Below are 16,142 nucleotides of genomic sequence, written 5' to 3'. Positions count from 1 at the left end.
ACATATGCAAAGCCTGATCTAACCATTGACCCATGATTTTAAAGTGGCACGTTGAGCCGTAATACATTTTCTCTGTGCAAGTCTGATATAACTAATAGTGACAGGTCCTGGGGAGGTATCTGACCAGGGATTCGTGTACAAAATTAGTCCTGAGAGAGAGAGCAAGAATGACTAGTATTAAGTATCAACCAACTGCAAATTGCCAAACAGCTGTTGGCGTCTCATGTCACTTCTAATTCATCTACTGTGGAATAGACTATAAAAAGCCTGTGCACACTGTATAAGATGTGTATTATAAGTGGTCAGTAGTCTGACTTTCCCTATTGATTTAGTTTGTTATTAGTATTATTCAGCTTTTGCTCTATAATCCATTAGCAAGAATGCAATCCAGGTTCAGCCACATCAAATAATAAAACAAGCCCATAAAATACTAAAATATATGTTTATACAAATATATATCTGAGGTCTCATTATTATTTTTGAAGATGTGGTTTGGCTGAACAATGGCCCAAATGAGTCACTGGCCCTGAGGATGTCAATCAAATCACAGAATATATTTGACATGTGCGAAGACCAAAGACCTTATCAAAAATAAGTGTATATTTAAAGGGATAGATCACCCCAAAAAAATGTTTCAGAGGTCTGATTTTCGCTGCGTGGACAAAAACATTTTTCAAAATAGCATATTTTGTGTTCCACGGAAGAAAGAAAGCCATACAGGTTTCAAACAACATGAGGGCGATTAAAACATTTGGGTGAAAAGCCTAATTTAAGGTTCAAATTAACAACTGACTACAGTCTATATAAAAACGAAATTAGGTTGAATTCAGGTAAAGTGGGACACTTTTTGTTAAACATGTAGTTTATGTACCCAGAGGGAAACTGTTAAAACTCAGTTAATATAATAAGTTATTTGGAAGGTATGCCAATATGCTGGAGTCTATCCCAGTGTCTGGGAAACACCCTGGATAGATGGCGAGTCCAACACAGGCAGTTATACATGTCATTTATAAAAATAATCAGAGAATGGTAATCAGTTTCAGTTTTAGTTGCTTTATTGGCATGACAAATATTCATACATTTGTATTGCATAGCTGCACACAATTAACAGCACAATTTAGGCCTATTTCATACATTTGAGTGGATTTACTGACTGTTACAAGTGGTCCATGCTAAACAACAATTTTCAGCTAAAATGTTATAATTTGAATATATATATATATATATATATATATATATATGTATGAAGTGTTTTCTCTGTTGTGCACCTCTTGAAGCTCAGATAAACCATCTCTTTTGATGCCCGTTTGTACATCCTGACAAACTTCTGTATCTCACCTGAACAAGCGAGTAAATCATTTGATTGGTGGATAAAGTTTATCTCGACTCATCTGTGGAAGCATCGGGCAGAAGATTATTCAAAGCTGACACGGCGCTGCAGCCCTGGGTGTGAATTAGTTCAGCATAATCACTCTATTCTGCCTGATAGACTTGTGACCCATCACAGTTTATGCAAATCTTTGGCGCAAGACTGGGAGATTCATATCAGCGTGCGCATGGTTCTCCCATAATGACACGTCTGAAGTGTTGAGAGAGGAGTTCAGGTTATGCTGTGCCAAAAAAGATGAAATACAGTGAGGCAGAAGCTTCGTGAGTGAAGCATGACAGGTCTTCTTTTTTTTGGCCTTTTTAGTTGTCCCTATACCTCTATAGCAAACCCAGAACTTCCGCATGTAGGCTTATGCATGTAGACACTGTAATGCTATGGACATGAACGAAACCTCAAATGATGGTTACCTTGCATAAAAAGCGTAAACATGGTTTTTACACACAAAAAATGGAAGCTGCCTACTTTTGTTTTATTGTTTGTTTTTTTATATTAAAGTTTCGTTGAACGTTCGCCAGTTCCTCCTCCTTCCCTGAGCTTTAACTTTGCTACAAGCACATTCAAGTATGCTAGTAGGCTACCTGATTTTTATGTGTCTGTTTTCACACATCACGTTTCATATTTCATAAGATCTCCCCTGACGCTGTTGCCTCCTTGGTAAACTAGTACACTTTTGAAAAAACTGTATGGGGCAAAACCATTTGACCCGTCATTGACCTGGTTCCAGCTTTAAGATGCAAAGCTGGTCATGTAATTCTCAGGGTGGACTGAACCACAAAGCAACAATCACAATACTATCATCAAAAACATAAACTGGACAAAGAAAAATGGACTCTAATCGTATGTAACCTATGCTCATTTGACTTTATTTATCAGTAGGCTACATTGGTTAATGGTTAATCTTCAGTGGTTTGATGAATAATAAACATGTGTGTGAATGAACTTCCCCACTAGAATGAACACAAGATACTGTATAAAAGTAAGCATTGAACATGTTTCTCACCGTGTTGGAATGCACTTGGAATATGCACTATTTAGGTACAAATGTACATAGCCTATAGGCTACACAGTTAAAGATTATTCTTATTTTAACGTTAAAAGATGCTACATCGCAAAACTGTTCATTGGTTTTCGTACAGTAACGAAAGTGTTCGTACTTTAGGCCTATACGGTGAATAACTGTGATGTCTAACCGTATAATTTAGACGTATAATTGTATAATTTACAGTGAAAAAACGTAAATTGACATTCCCAAAATTCCCTGTGACACTTAAAAAAAAAAAAAATGTTTCTTCATAGTTTTTCTAAGATTTTTCTAATCAGTTATGTACATTAGGGGTTTATGTTACATTTAATGTTGTTAAATTAATGTTTATTGCATTTTTTAAATGTCATGTGTGTTATCATGATGGTGTTTAGTGTTTGTGTGAATGTGCAGCTTCTATATTAAAGGTTAATTCCGGTATTTAACACCTTGAGTCTATATTGTAGTTTGTTTTGGATGAACAAGAGTGGTGGACAAAATTTTTTTGACAATGGTTCCTCTCTCGAGTTTTTGACTATAATAGAATTGGCCATGGACCCATTTAACATTGGAGTCAATGGCCATGTCCGAAAATGTCATTAAAACAGCCAATAATGTTCGTTTACAAAACTGTTAAACTCACCGAGTGATTAGTGATGTTAGTTGATGTTCCAGAAACAAAAAGTGTTGCGAAATACAGTTTCTGTCGTGTTTTATTCGTCATTTTGTAAAATCCCATTGAATTCTGTTGAAGGACTGAGTGCTCGTTAATATAAATGCGCTACCGGAAACGGAAAGGGGGCTGTTTACAGTTGGTCGATGTAGTCTTTTTGCTCGCTTCCGTTTCTCATAAGGCTAGCGAGCAGAGCAACTGTGCTCCGGGAGAGTAAGCGAAATAAACAAACAAAACCTTCATTAATTGTTACTTGTAATATGAAGTTGAACTCGACTGTGACCGTGAGTGTCCCGCGAGACATAAACATCAGTTATCGCCATCAAGTGGTCGGGAGTGTGCTAACGCTTCAGATTCAAATATTGAGCGGAAGTTACACGGTTGTGAAGTGTCTGAAAAAATAGTTCCACTATAGCAAAATAAACGGATTGGAATCATATATTGCGACAATATATTGTTTATAATCATCAACGAACATCACTAACCACTCGGTGAGTTTAACAGTTTTGTAAACGAACATTATTGGCTGTTTTAATGACATTTTCGGACATGCCCATTGACTCCAATGTTAAATGGGTCCATGGCCAATTCTATTATAGTTAAAAACTCGAGAGAGGAACCATTGTCAAAAAAATGTTGTCCACCACTCTTGTTCATCCAAAACAAACTACAATATAGACTCAAGGTGTTAAATACCGGAATTATCCTTTAATATTATCTTTCTCTGCCTGCGGAAAAGCTGCTTGCTTTGATTCATCATGTGACTCTCATCATCACTGTGATTGGTGGAGTGTATTACAATAGTACAAAACAGATAGTACTTCAATATATCGGTAAATGAACATTATATCAGATAATGAAATGCATATTTTTACTGTAAATTTAAGTAAAGTCTGTGAAGCCTAAAATGTTGCTACCGTATTTTTTTACGGTAAATTTCTGGCTACCACAGCTGCCAGTTTTTTTTTTACCGTAAATTTACCGGATTCTTTTATTACAGTGTAGCCTACCTTTTGAAAGGGTGACAGCTTTTGTACCTTTTTTTCTGAGAGTGCAGGGCTTTTCATGCCGCAAACCTCTGACTGCAGCTCATCTGCATTAGCGCTGCTGTTGTGATAACTCACTCCGCTGTGTTGTGGAGGCAAAACTGAGTGACAGCAGAGAAGTATGAAAAAAATCCAAAATCATCTCATTCGCCATTGCGATCTCCCAGCAAGACCTCTTCCTAATTTATGGAGAGCCCTGCTCTCTCAGTGTGGGCTCATGCCTTGGAAAGAGGGGGATGAGAAATGGTGTTTTGCAACTCGATTTCAAACCTCAGAAGAATAAAACACCCACTGTGTTGATGGCAGATGTTAACATCTTGAGTCTTCAGAGATAAATGTCAATGACTTGTTTTACTCTTTTGATCAAATATGAAGTCAAAACGGAAAACACACAGCTTTCAGACAAAAGCTGTCCCGTGTTAAATTTCCAGTGAGGCTGTTTTAGTGTCACGGAACGCTCAACAACGCCTCCTCCTGGTTTCAATAGATCGCTCTCTCCTGCATATTAAGGACTGCAATTCCCATTATCCACTCCTGCTCATTATCTCCTGATTAACCCCCTCATCATATCATTATTATCACCTGTGTACACTCAGCTCCCCTTTATCTAGACTGCTCTGTTCATTGTTCATTTGTGAAGTCTTGTTTTACCCATACTCTGTCTCTAGCTTTTTCTCGTGTTTGCTCTTGTGTTTTTGACTTGGACCTTGATCTCGTTTTTGAACCTATGCTGCCAGCCCCTGACTCTCGCCTGTTTGACCATTCTTGGATTACCCTTACCAGTGTGCTGTTTTGAGTTTTATGTCTGCTTATCTCTGCTGGCTTACCTGTGTTAATAAAATACTGCAGATGGATCCGAATGCCTCAGCCTCTTCGTCACAGAAGACTTCATCACAACAGGATCCAGCAGATTTCCATCGACTGGCCTCCGAGGTATCCTCTCAAGCTAATGTACTGGCCGCCCATCAGCAACAGCTGGTAAAATTAACAGCTCTCACCGAGGAACTCGTGAGATCTGTTCGAGCTCTATCCCCGCCGAGCGCGGTTGAGAATCAGGCTCTGAGTCCAGCGGCACCTGCTCTCGTTCCACCTGCCGTGAGTACCAGTTCAAACCATCCCAAGTTATCCCTTCCTGAGAAATTTGATGGCTCACCTGCTGCCTGTAAGGGATTTTTGTTGCAGTGCAGCTTGTATTTTGACCAGCAGACACAGTCCTACCCCACTGATGAGAGCCGCGTCTCCTTCATATGTTCCCTACTCACCGGTCGGGCTCTGGAATGGGCTACTGCACTCTGGTATGGAGGTCAGCTCTCTTTCCCTTCTTATGATGAGTTTTTAACCCAATTTAGAGAGGTGTTTGAACATTCAGCGGGAGGAAAGGATCCAGGAGAACTACTGCTCACGTTACGCCAGGGAACTTCGACCGCAGCGGACTACACACTCTCTTTTCGGACCCTCGCAGCCCAAGCTGGATGGGATGAGGAACCTCTAAAGCTCCTGTATCGCAAGGGACTCAACTCGGACCTCCAGGGAGAGCTGGCGTGCCGCGACGACGGTAAATCCTTGAAACAAATTATGGAGCTCGCCATCCGCCTCGACAACTTGATTCGCTCCCGGCGCACACCGCTCAGGTCCAGTTTCCTCGAGTGTGCTTCCCCCAGCGCGGAGTCGGAGCCCATGCAGATTTGTTACACACGCCTTTCTACGGCGGAGCGGGAGAGGAGACGCCGTAATCATCTCTGCATGTATTGCGGAGAGGCGGGACATCTGAGGGCAACCTGTCCGGTTAATCCAGCGCTCAAGAATTCTGCTGCGGTGAGTTCTAATCACTCTTCTAAATTATTTTCTGTGGATAGTTCTTTGAAGTTTAATGGACGAACTGTAAACTTAAGAGCCTTGATTGATTCTGGAGCTGCAGGAAATTTTATCGACCTTGCATTTGCCCAAACTCATCGTGTTTCTCTCCTCGCATGTGAGTCTGGTGTGACCGTGGAAGCGCTGGATGGACGCCCCCTGGGGTCTGGAGAGGTGCAATACACCACGCAACCCCTCACGCTCAGCTTCGGGACACAGCATTCTGAAACCATCCAGTTCTTCACAATTAACTCGCCCGCGCATCCTATAATCTTGGGGCTTCCATGGCTAGAGAAACATGACCCCCAAATTTCCTGGTCTGACGGGAAAATCTCCCAGTGGTCCGCATTCTGTCAAATCAACTGCATGGCCGCTGTCCGAGGTACTGAACTCCACAGCGATTCGCTCAAAGGAGTGGATTTTCAGAGAATTCCCCCCGAATACCACGATCTAGCTCTGGCTTTCAGCGAAACAGAAGCTTCTTATCTTCCTGCTCACCGTGCTGGGGATTGTGCTATTGAGCTTTTGTCTGGGGCTGTACCTCCACGCGGAAGAGTTTACCCGCTGTCACAACCTGAAACAGAGGCCATGAGGGCGTACATTGACGAACAGCTGGCTAAAGGTTTTATTACTACCTCTACATCTCCGGCTTCCGCCGGATTCTTTTTCGTTAAGAAGAAGGATGGGGGTCTTCGGCCGTGCATTGACTATCGTGGTCTTAATGAAGTAACCGTGAAATACCGCTATCCTCTCCCGTTAGTCCCAGCAGCCCTGGAGATGCTCCGTACTGCCCGCTACTTTACCAAGCTGGATTTAAGGAACGCATACAACCTGATTCGCATACGGAGTGGTGACGAGTGGAAAACGGCGTTTTCTACTACATCCGGGCACTACGAATATCGGGTAATGCCTTTCGGGCTTTCAAACAGTCCTTCCGTTTTTCAAGCTTTTGTAAATGAAGTTTTCCGGGACATGTTACATCAGAGAGTTATTGTCTACATTGATGATATTTTGATTTATTCTGATTCCCTTGAAGAGCATGTCCAAGATGTTCGTGCGGTCCTCAAGCGCCTGATGGATAACCAGCTCTATGCCAAGCTCTCCAAGTGCGAGTTTCACCAAACACGTATCTCCTTTCTGGGCTACATCATCAGTGCGGACGGAGTTCTGATGGATGACAGCAAGGTCAGAGCCGTGGTGAATTGGCCCCAACCTTCCTCTGTTAAAGAGCTGCAGCGCTTTTTGGGCTTTGCCAACTTTTACCGCAGATTCATCCGCAGTTTCAGTGTAATTGCAGCTCCTCTCACATCTCTGCTTCGAGGAGGGGGAAAATATTTTAAGTGGACAGCGGATTGTACTTCGGCCTTTGCTCAGCTCAAGGAAAGATTCACTTCTGCTCCTATTCTCCATCACCCGGATCCTGAGAGGGAGTTTATCATTGAAGTGGATGCGTCTAACACAGGAGTGGGGGCTGTCCTGTCTCAGCGGTATGGTAATCCTGCGAAAATGTTCCCGTGTGCCTTCCACTCTCGCAAGCTCAACTCTGCTGAACGCAATTATGACGTGGGTGATCGCGAACTCCTGGCCATGAAGGCTGCCTTTGAGGAGTGGAGGCACTGGCTGGAGGGAGCTCGTCAGCCTTTTACAGTGCTCACTGATCACAGGAATCTAGAGTACATCAGGTCAGCTAAGCGTCTGAATGCTCGTCAGGCTCGCTGGTCTCTGTTCTTTTCAAGATTTGATTTTAAGATCACCTACAGACCGGGCTCCCAGAACGGCAAAGCTGACGCCCTGTCTCGACAGTTTGACGGTCCTTCTGAAGAATCTAAGCCTGAACCCATTATTCCCACTACTCTCATCGTCGCTCCTGTCCAATGGGACATCATCTCTGAGATCACCGCGTCTTTAAATGTTCGTCCCGCTCCGCCAGAGTGTCCCGCTGACCGTCTCTTTGTTCCGCCCGGACTTCGCCACCGCGTGCTTCAGTGGGTTCACTGCACCCCCAGCGCGGGTCATCCAGGTATCACGGCTACCATACAGCTAGTTTCCAATCGGTTTTGGTGGGCTTCACTCCAGTCTGATGTCATAAAATTTATTCATCAATGCTCTGTTTGCAACACAGTGAAATCCTCCCATCTCAAACCCGCTGGATTGTTACAACCTCTGCCAGTACCACAGCGTCCCTGGTCGCACATCGCAGTGGATTTTGTGACGGATCTGCCTCCATCCCAGGGGTTTACTACTATCCTCTCTGTGGTGGATCGTTTTTCTAAGTCCTGCCGTTTTATACCCCTGACCGGCCTGCCCACAGCCTTACAGACAGCCGAGGCTCTTCTCAACCAGGTGTTCCGTCTCTTTGGTCTGCCCGAGGACATTGTCACTGACCGCGGTCCCCAGTTTACCTCCCGTGTCTGGAGAGAGTTGTGTTCCAAACTCAATGTCAATGTCAGTTTAACTTCTGGTTATCATCCTCAGGCCAACGGGCAGGTTGAACGTCTAAACCAGGATTTGATTCGATTTCTGAGAACCTACTGTCACCAGAATCAGCAGGACTGGAGTCGCTTTCTGGCCTGGGCGGAGTATGCCCAGAATTCTCTGTTAAAGCCTGCCACGGGTCTAACTCCATTTCAATGTGTTTTAGGTTTCCAACCTCCCCTCTTCCCGTGGGCCGGGGAGCCATCCGACCTTCCAGCAGTAGATGCATGGCTCCGGCGCAGCGAGGCCACCTGGGATGCTGCTCACGTTCACTTGCAGCGCGCCATCCGCCGTTTTCAGCATCAGGCAGATCGGAGGAGGCGTGGGGGTCCCAGGTATCGACCCGGCCAGTGGGTGTGGCTCTCTGCACGAAATCTCCGTCTCAAGCTCCCGAGCAAGAAACTTTCTCCTCGTTTCGTCGGGCCATTTAAGATTCTTCGCCAGATAACACCAGTTTCTTTTCGTTTGGCACTCCCTGCTCATTACAAGATCTCACCCACATTTCATGTGTCCCTTTTCAGACCCGCTGTTGCCCCCAGGAGAGAGAGGAGCCGGGAGGAGGTCGCTCCTGTGCAGACTCCCCCCATTGAGGTGGACGGCGCGGAGGCTTTCCGGGTGCGTGAGATCCTGAACTCCAGACGTCACGGCGGGGTGTTGCAATACCTTATCGACTGGGAGGGGTACGGTCCCGAGGAGCGCTCCTGGGTCAGGTCTCAGGATATCCTGGACCCCACATTAACTGCTGCTTTTCACCGGGACCACCCAGATCGACCTGCTCCAAGACCCCGTGGTAGACCCCGCCGTCGACCAGGTCCTCGCTTCCGGAGCCGCTCGCAGGGGGGGGGGCTCTGTCACGGAACGCTCAACAACGCCTCCTCCTGGTTTCAATAGATCGCTCTCTCCTGCATATTAAGGACTGCAATTCCCATTATCCACTCCTGCTCATTATCTCCTGATTAACCCCCTCATCATATCATTATTATCACCTGTGTACACTCAGCTCCCCTTTATCTAGACTGCTCTGTTCATTGTTCATTTGTGAAGTCTTGTTTTACCCATACTCTGTCTCTAGCTTTTTCTCGTGTTTGCTCTTGTGTTTTTGACTTGGACCTTGATCTCGTTTTTGAACCTATGCTGCCAGCCCCTGACTCTCGCCTGTTTGACCATTCTTGGATTACCCTTACCAGTGTGCTGTTTTGAGTTTTATGTCTGCTTATCTCTGCTGGCTTACCTGTGTTAATAAAATACTGCAGATGGATCCGAATGCCTCAGCCTCTTCGTCACATTTAGCTTCTCCAAAAGTACTTTTGTTGATTTTTCATTGTTTGTCCTGTGAGGCATTTAATAGACAAGCACCCTACATCAATGCTGATGTCCACAAGAAAGTACAATAAATGTTTTGAAAAGAACTTAAAGGGATTCCCTTGATAAAAAAGAGGTGTGCTTAATTGTATTGAATGTGACCTTGTAGTCTTGTATTGTTGCAAACTGTACAGATAATATAATACTAATGAAAGATGACTTTGGGGGGCATGGCCGGCTTGAGAGTCAGACCTGAAGGTTTATCCTCAATACTAGCATGACTGAGATGCTCTTGAGCAAGGCAATTAACCCCTGATCGCTCCCCGAGCGCCACAGCAAAAATGGCTGCCTACTGCTCCAGGTGTGAGTGTGTGTGTGTGTTCATACTCCTAATGTGTGTGCACTAGTCTCGCGTAGCCTGACCTTCAGACTGACAGTAGAAGGTCTGGACTCTATCGCAGCTTTCATTGGCCAAGGACCGGCCAAGAGGACGTTTGACTGACATGTAACGCATCCAATCACAGTTCGTTTAATTCCGCGTCATGTTTCGGGTGTGAAAATGTAAAGTCGATGTCCCTACAAGAGTGTGTGTGCATTTAATAAGTTATTCATTCAAGAACGATTTGCAAGTTTACTGCAACAATGGTGCTGTGAATTTCACATACTTTTGAAAATCCAGCGTTTAGTTGATCCTGGTAGGCGCTCATTGTTAGCCTGGCAAGCCAGACTTACATCAAGATGTTTAGTCTGGCAACTCTCCATAGACGCGGCTTAATCCGAGGGGCGGGATAAACGGATAAAAATAGGATAGCGCTACAACCAACCAGAGCAACGAAGAAGGTGACGTAGTCAGAGCGGCAAAGATCCGGTCCAGCAAAACTCCGAACACTTCTTCCTTTTTTAAGAATGACTTAAGTGCCGTTCTTTGCTCTTTTCTTAAAGAAAAACTTAACTCCAAGTCCTCCAGAGTCGCGGTCAAAGCCGATTCGAAAGACCGCTGTTCTCCATCCGCAGCCGCCATTCTTTGTTTTCAAGTGGCAGCCGTCGCAACTCTGTCGTCATATGTTAAGCCCGCCCCCGCCTACTCTATACACGACGTCTCCCGGACATCCTCTGTAATTCAACCAATCAGATGACGACTTCGAAACTCCTGAAGTGTTTCCAGTTAAGTGTGTCATATGCATCAGACGTTCACCCAATTGTGACACAAGTGAGTGTGAGTGTGTCTGAGGCTGAGACTGTCTGCACTAACTTGGATGGGTTAAATGCAGAGGACAAATTCCGAGTATGTATTATTCAGACGTCAAAGTATAAGTTGTGTTTAAAACAGCCTTTTCTTTTACTCATAAATTGAAAAACTCCATTATAATACCCCATAGAAAATGTCCATATTTGTGATTCTTGCAAACACTGCCTACAACACACTGAATCTAGAACATCTAAACATCTTTTTTTTTTTTTTTTTTTACTTTTAAACACACTTCAACACTTTTAAACCAGCTATACTGAACTTTAATATCTGCCTGACAATTTATTTTTAACATGTATCTAATATAATATTCGTCATTCATAAATATTGCACATTGATTTTATTTTCTAACCTTTTAAGTATAACTGCTAAAAACTTGTATTGTGTTGTATTATATCTATTGTATTTATTGTATTTTTATTTCAATTGAGCACGGAAGTACAGTGCATGTCACAAAAACATTTCACTGCGCATCTAGTATGAATGTGACAAATAAAAACCTTTGAACTTGAACTTAGAAACCAAAAGTAACTCAATCCCGCTAAATGTTTACTCTTTGAATTCTTGCACTCTGAAACAATACAAGTCGACACCGTTGTGGCTAAAAGTTTGCTAAGATGTATTTGATTCTGGTCAAGCATATTAGTAGCAGACTTGTGGCAGTGGCCTTGGATGGCAACATGCCCAGTGCATTTTATTTACCTTTATTTTACCAGGAAATAATCCCATTGAGATTCAGAATCTCTTTTTCAAGGGAGTCCTGGCCAAGACAGCAGAATAATAGTTCCATATTAAAAGTACATATACAAACATTTAACAAAAAAAAAAAATACATTTTGGCAATTTAACATAATCTCAACATAATCACCAGCAGCTCTCAGTAACAGCACATGTGCATTTAGTATTTAAATAGTCCTTTATCCTCATTTTAAACTGTGTCATTGTCGGTAAACAGTCAAATTTTAGCTGATTTTGCAATTTATACCAGGAAAAAGGTGCAAAAACTTTAAAGGCACTTTCACCGAAGACAGTTCGCGTTCGTGGGATTTCATACATGATTTGCCCATGTGATCTAAGATTACATTTCCTGGTAGTAAGAGTCAAAAGAGAGCATAAGTAAGGAGGCAGTTTACAAAGTATGGCCTTGAAAAGAAAAATATAGCAGTGCTGCAGCCTGCGATTGTGCAGAGATGGCCAACCAACACTCTCATACTACAATGATGAGTACGGAAACTGGAATTAGTTACAAATCTTAGTGCTGCATGATATACTGAATCCAGCATTTTCAAAGAAGATTTGTTTGCATGCATACAATATCTCCATAATCCAGCATTGACATAAATGTTGTTTGTATAAGTGTTTTTCTCGTACTAAAAGAGAAACAGCCTTTGTTTTTTATAATAGAAACATAACTTTACTCTTAGTTTTTTTGTTAGACCCTCTATATGCTGTTTGAAGGACAAATTTTCTTCTAAAAGGAAACCAAGATATTTATAGACTGATACTCGTTCAATTACTTTCTCATCTAGTGAAGCAATTGGACAAGCATCTTCTGTTTTCCTTGATTTAGAAAAGCACATCATTTTAGTTTTATCTGAGTTTAGTATAAGTCTCAATTTCTGAAGATTCTTCTGAATAATTTTAAAAGCAGATTGCAGATCCTCTATCAAGTCAAGTCAAGTCATCTTTATTTATATAGCACTTTTTACTATACAGATTGTATCAAAGCAGCTTCACAGTGATAACATGAAAATAATACAAAAAACAATTTCATCATCGTCCACCTTTAAGGCAGATCTATAATATTGTTGAATATTAAATGTCCCCAACTAAGCAAGCCAGAAGGTAAGGCAACAGCGGCAAGGAACCAAAACTCCATCAGGTGACAGAATGGAGAAAAAAACCTTGGGAGAACCCAGGCTCAGTCGGGGGCCAGTTCTCCTCTGGCCAATGAGTGAACAGTGTATGAAGTTCAGAATGAATCAGAGTATTTGTCCAGTTCCGGTTGGTTGAAGTCGGAGTGGAGAGGAGGAGAGACTGGTTGACACTTCAGGTCAGCGGCGTCGTCGTGTCCTGGCGCTGGTCCTTCATCAGATCTGGATACGGCCTGGTTCCGGTGGACAGCAGTAAACCTCGGGATAGACAGAGAGACTAATATTAGCGTAGACGCCATCCTTCTTATGATGTACCAAGTACATCAGGATTACGGGAAGTGTTCCCGGTCCCGGCTGTTCTAAACTATGCAGCTTAATTATATAAGTCTATAATGTGTTATGTGTATGCTAGGCCGAAGAGATGTGTTTTTAGGCCATGTCCACACGGACACGGGTATTTTTATAACCGGAGTTTTTCCTCCTGCGTTTTTGAAAAAATCTCCGTCTACATGAAAACGCAAAAACACGCTATCAAGCGCCGTCAAGAGCATTCCACACCAGCAGGCGGCGATATAACCCTAACCGTAAAGCCACGTTGGCCAATCAGAAGCCGTCAGCGACGCACAATCTGACGTCAAACACAGCGGATAACGGCGCGCACTTTGACGTCGCATGGCAAAAACTCCGGTTTTACTGTCTACACGACAACACTGCAACCGCCGTTTCTGAAAATCCTCACCCTGGCAGGGGTTTTCAAAAATGTTCGGTTTCAGTGACCTGATACTGCGTTTCCGTGTGGACGAACGGGCGAACCGCGTAAAAAAAGTCACGGTTATAAAAATACCCGTGTTCGTGTGGACAAGGCCTTAGTCTAGATTTGAACTGACAGAGTGTGTCTGCTTCCCGGACAATGGTAGGAAGACTGTTCCAAAGTTTTGGTGCTAAGTAGGAAAAGGATCTACCGCCAGCAGTCGATTTTGATATTCTAGGTATTATTAACTGGCCGGAATTTTGAGATCGCAGTAGACGTGAAGGACTATAATGCGTTAAGAGCTCGCTCAAGTACTGCGGAGCTAAACCATTTAGTGCTTTGTAAGTGATCAGCAATATTTAAAAATTTATACGATGTTTAATAGGGAGCCAATGCAGTGTTGACAGAACGGGGCTAATATGGTCATACTTCCTGGTTCTGGTAAGAACTCGAGCTGCTGCGTTTTGAACTAGCTGTAGTTTGTTTATTAAGCGTGCAGGGCAACCACCCAGTAGAGCATTACAATAATCTAGCCTTGAGGTCATAAACGCATGAACTAATTGTTCTGCATTATTCATTGAGAGGATATGACGTAATTTAGATATATTTTTAAGATGGAAGAAAGCGGTTTTACAGATACTAGACACATGACTTTCAAATGAAAGATTGGTATCAAAGAGCACACCCAGGTTCCTAACCGACGACGAAGACTTAACAGAGCAGCCATCAAGTGTTAGACAGTACTCTAGGTTATTACGTGTGGAAGTTTTTTGTCCAATAATTAGAATCTCTGTTTTTTTCTGAATTTAGTAGTAGGAAATTACTAGTCATCCAATTTTTTATATCAGCTATACATTCCGTTAATTTTGTGAATTGGTAGGTTTCGTTAGGTTTTGAAGAAATATAGAGCTGAGTATCGTCGGCATAACAGTGAAAGCTAATTCCATGTTTCCTAATGATATCTCCTAATGGTAGCATATACAGAGTGAACAGCAGCGGTCCTAGTACTGAGCCTTGTGGTACGCCATACTGAACTTGTGATTGATAAGACATCTCTTCATTTACTGCTACAAACTGATAACGGTCAGATAAGTATGATTTAAACCATGCTAGTGCAATTCCACTAATGCCAACATAATGTTCGAGCCTATTTAAAAGGATGTTGTGGTCAATGGTGTCAAATGCAGCACTAAGATCAAGTAATACTAATATAGCACTTGTCAATCTAATGTAATCTAATGTATTGTGGGTGTTGAAGTTTTCATACCTATTTGGCAAACAGGAAGACAGTAGCCTTATTTCTCTGTTTTCTCTAGTTATGTAGCACCAATAAAAAAAACACACAAAAAAAAACACAACAACAACAACGCCGTTCTACTGCATAGGCAGCCAGGCTTTATTGAAAGTTTATTTTGCCATCGGTGAAGTACTCCTTTAACTTCTACTCAAATGGGTCAGATGCACTCTTAAGTTCAACTAATTGCATTTAATATACATTTAAACTGTACATTTTTATTTAATTGCAAAAAAACATGTGGTTAAGTGTCCGATTAAATACTTTCAATTGGCACTATTGTTTTTAAAGTATGCTACAGTGTAAGCTACTTCTCTTTCACAAGAGTTCACCCCAAAATAAAAAATGCGGTCATCTTTTACGTGCCTTCAAGTCATTCCAAACCTGTATGACTTTCATTCATGTGTGGAACACAAAATAATATATTTAGTAAAACATTGGGAACAGAACAACGTTAGAACAACATTAGTCTTTTTTTCTTTTTTTTTTGTCAATAGAATGAAAGTCAGTACACATTTTAGTAGACATGTCTTTCTTCATCACAGGAAAAGAATGTCATGCAGGTTTGGAACAATATGAGGTTGAGTAAATGAATCAAGGCAGAAATGTTAATACGACCTCATCAAGCTAACATTAGATTACACCAACAAAATATAATTTGTAAAGGAAAATGTAATTCTGCTCCTCACACAAAGCTATGTATATGACTTCAGAAGACTTAGTGAATACAATGAGATTATTATACAGAAATATATATGATACATAAATTATAAATATATTAAATGTATTATTAACATTATTTTATTAGTTCCCCTGTATACATTTTTTTTAACCTTTTTTAATTTGTTGTTTTCGTTAAATTTTTTGAAGAGCAGCAGAAATTGAGACTCAATTTCAAGTTCAGTTTTGGACCCATCGAACAGCTTATTTTAAATTGTGGAGTCTCTGTTTTGTTTTGGGCAAACACCGGCAGAGATGTGATTTGACATTGCTGCAACAAAAGCTTTCATCTATACCCACATTTATGAAGTGCATGTAAAATTGTTATCTCAAACACTGTTTCTCTCATCTCTGTCATGGAGGATTGTAACTCTCAGATTTGTACAAGGCTCTGGGCAAAACCAGAGTTGTTCCATATTTTCCTGTTCAAGTCATAAACAAAATATCATGCAGAACGAGACAGATAGTTGTATAATGGCGCCATCTACTGGTT

The sequence above is a fragment of the Phoxinus phoxinus genome (assembly GCF_949152265.1).
Source record: "Phoxinus phoxinus genome assembly, chromosome: 5".
Taxonomy (NCBI): domain Eukaryota; kingdom Metazoa; phylum Chordata; class Actinopteri; order Cypriniformes; family Leuciscidae; genus Phoxinus; species Phoxinus phoxinus.
The sequence above is the reverse complement of the archived record's forward strand: the minus strand, read 5'-3'. Positions refer to the sequence as shown.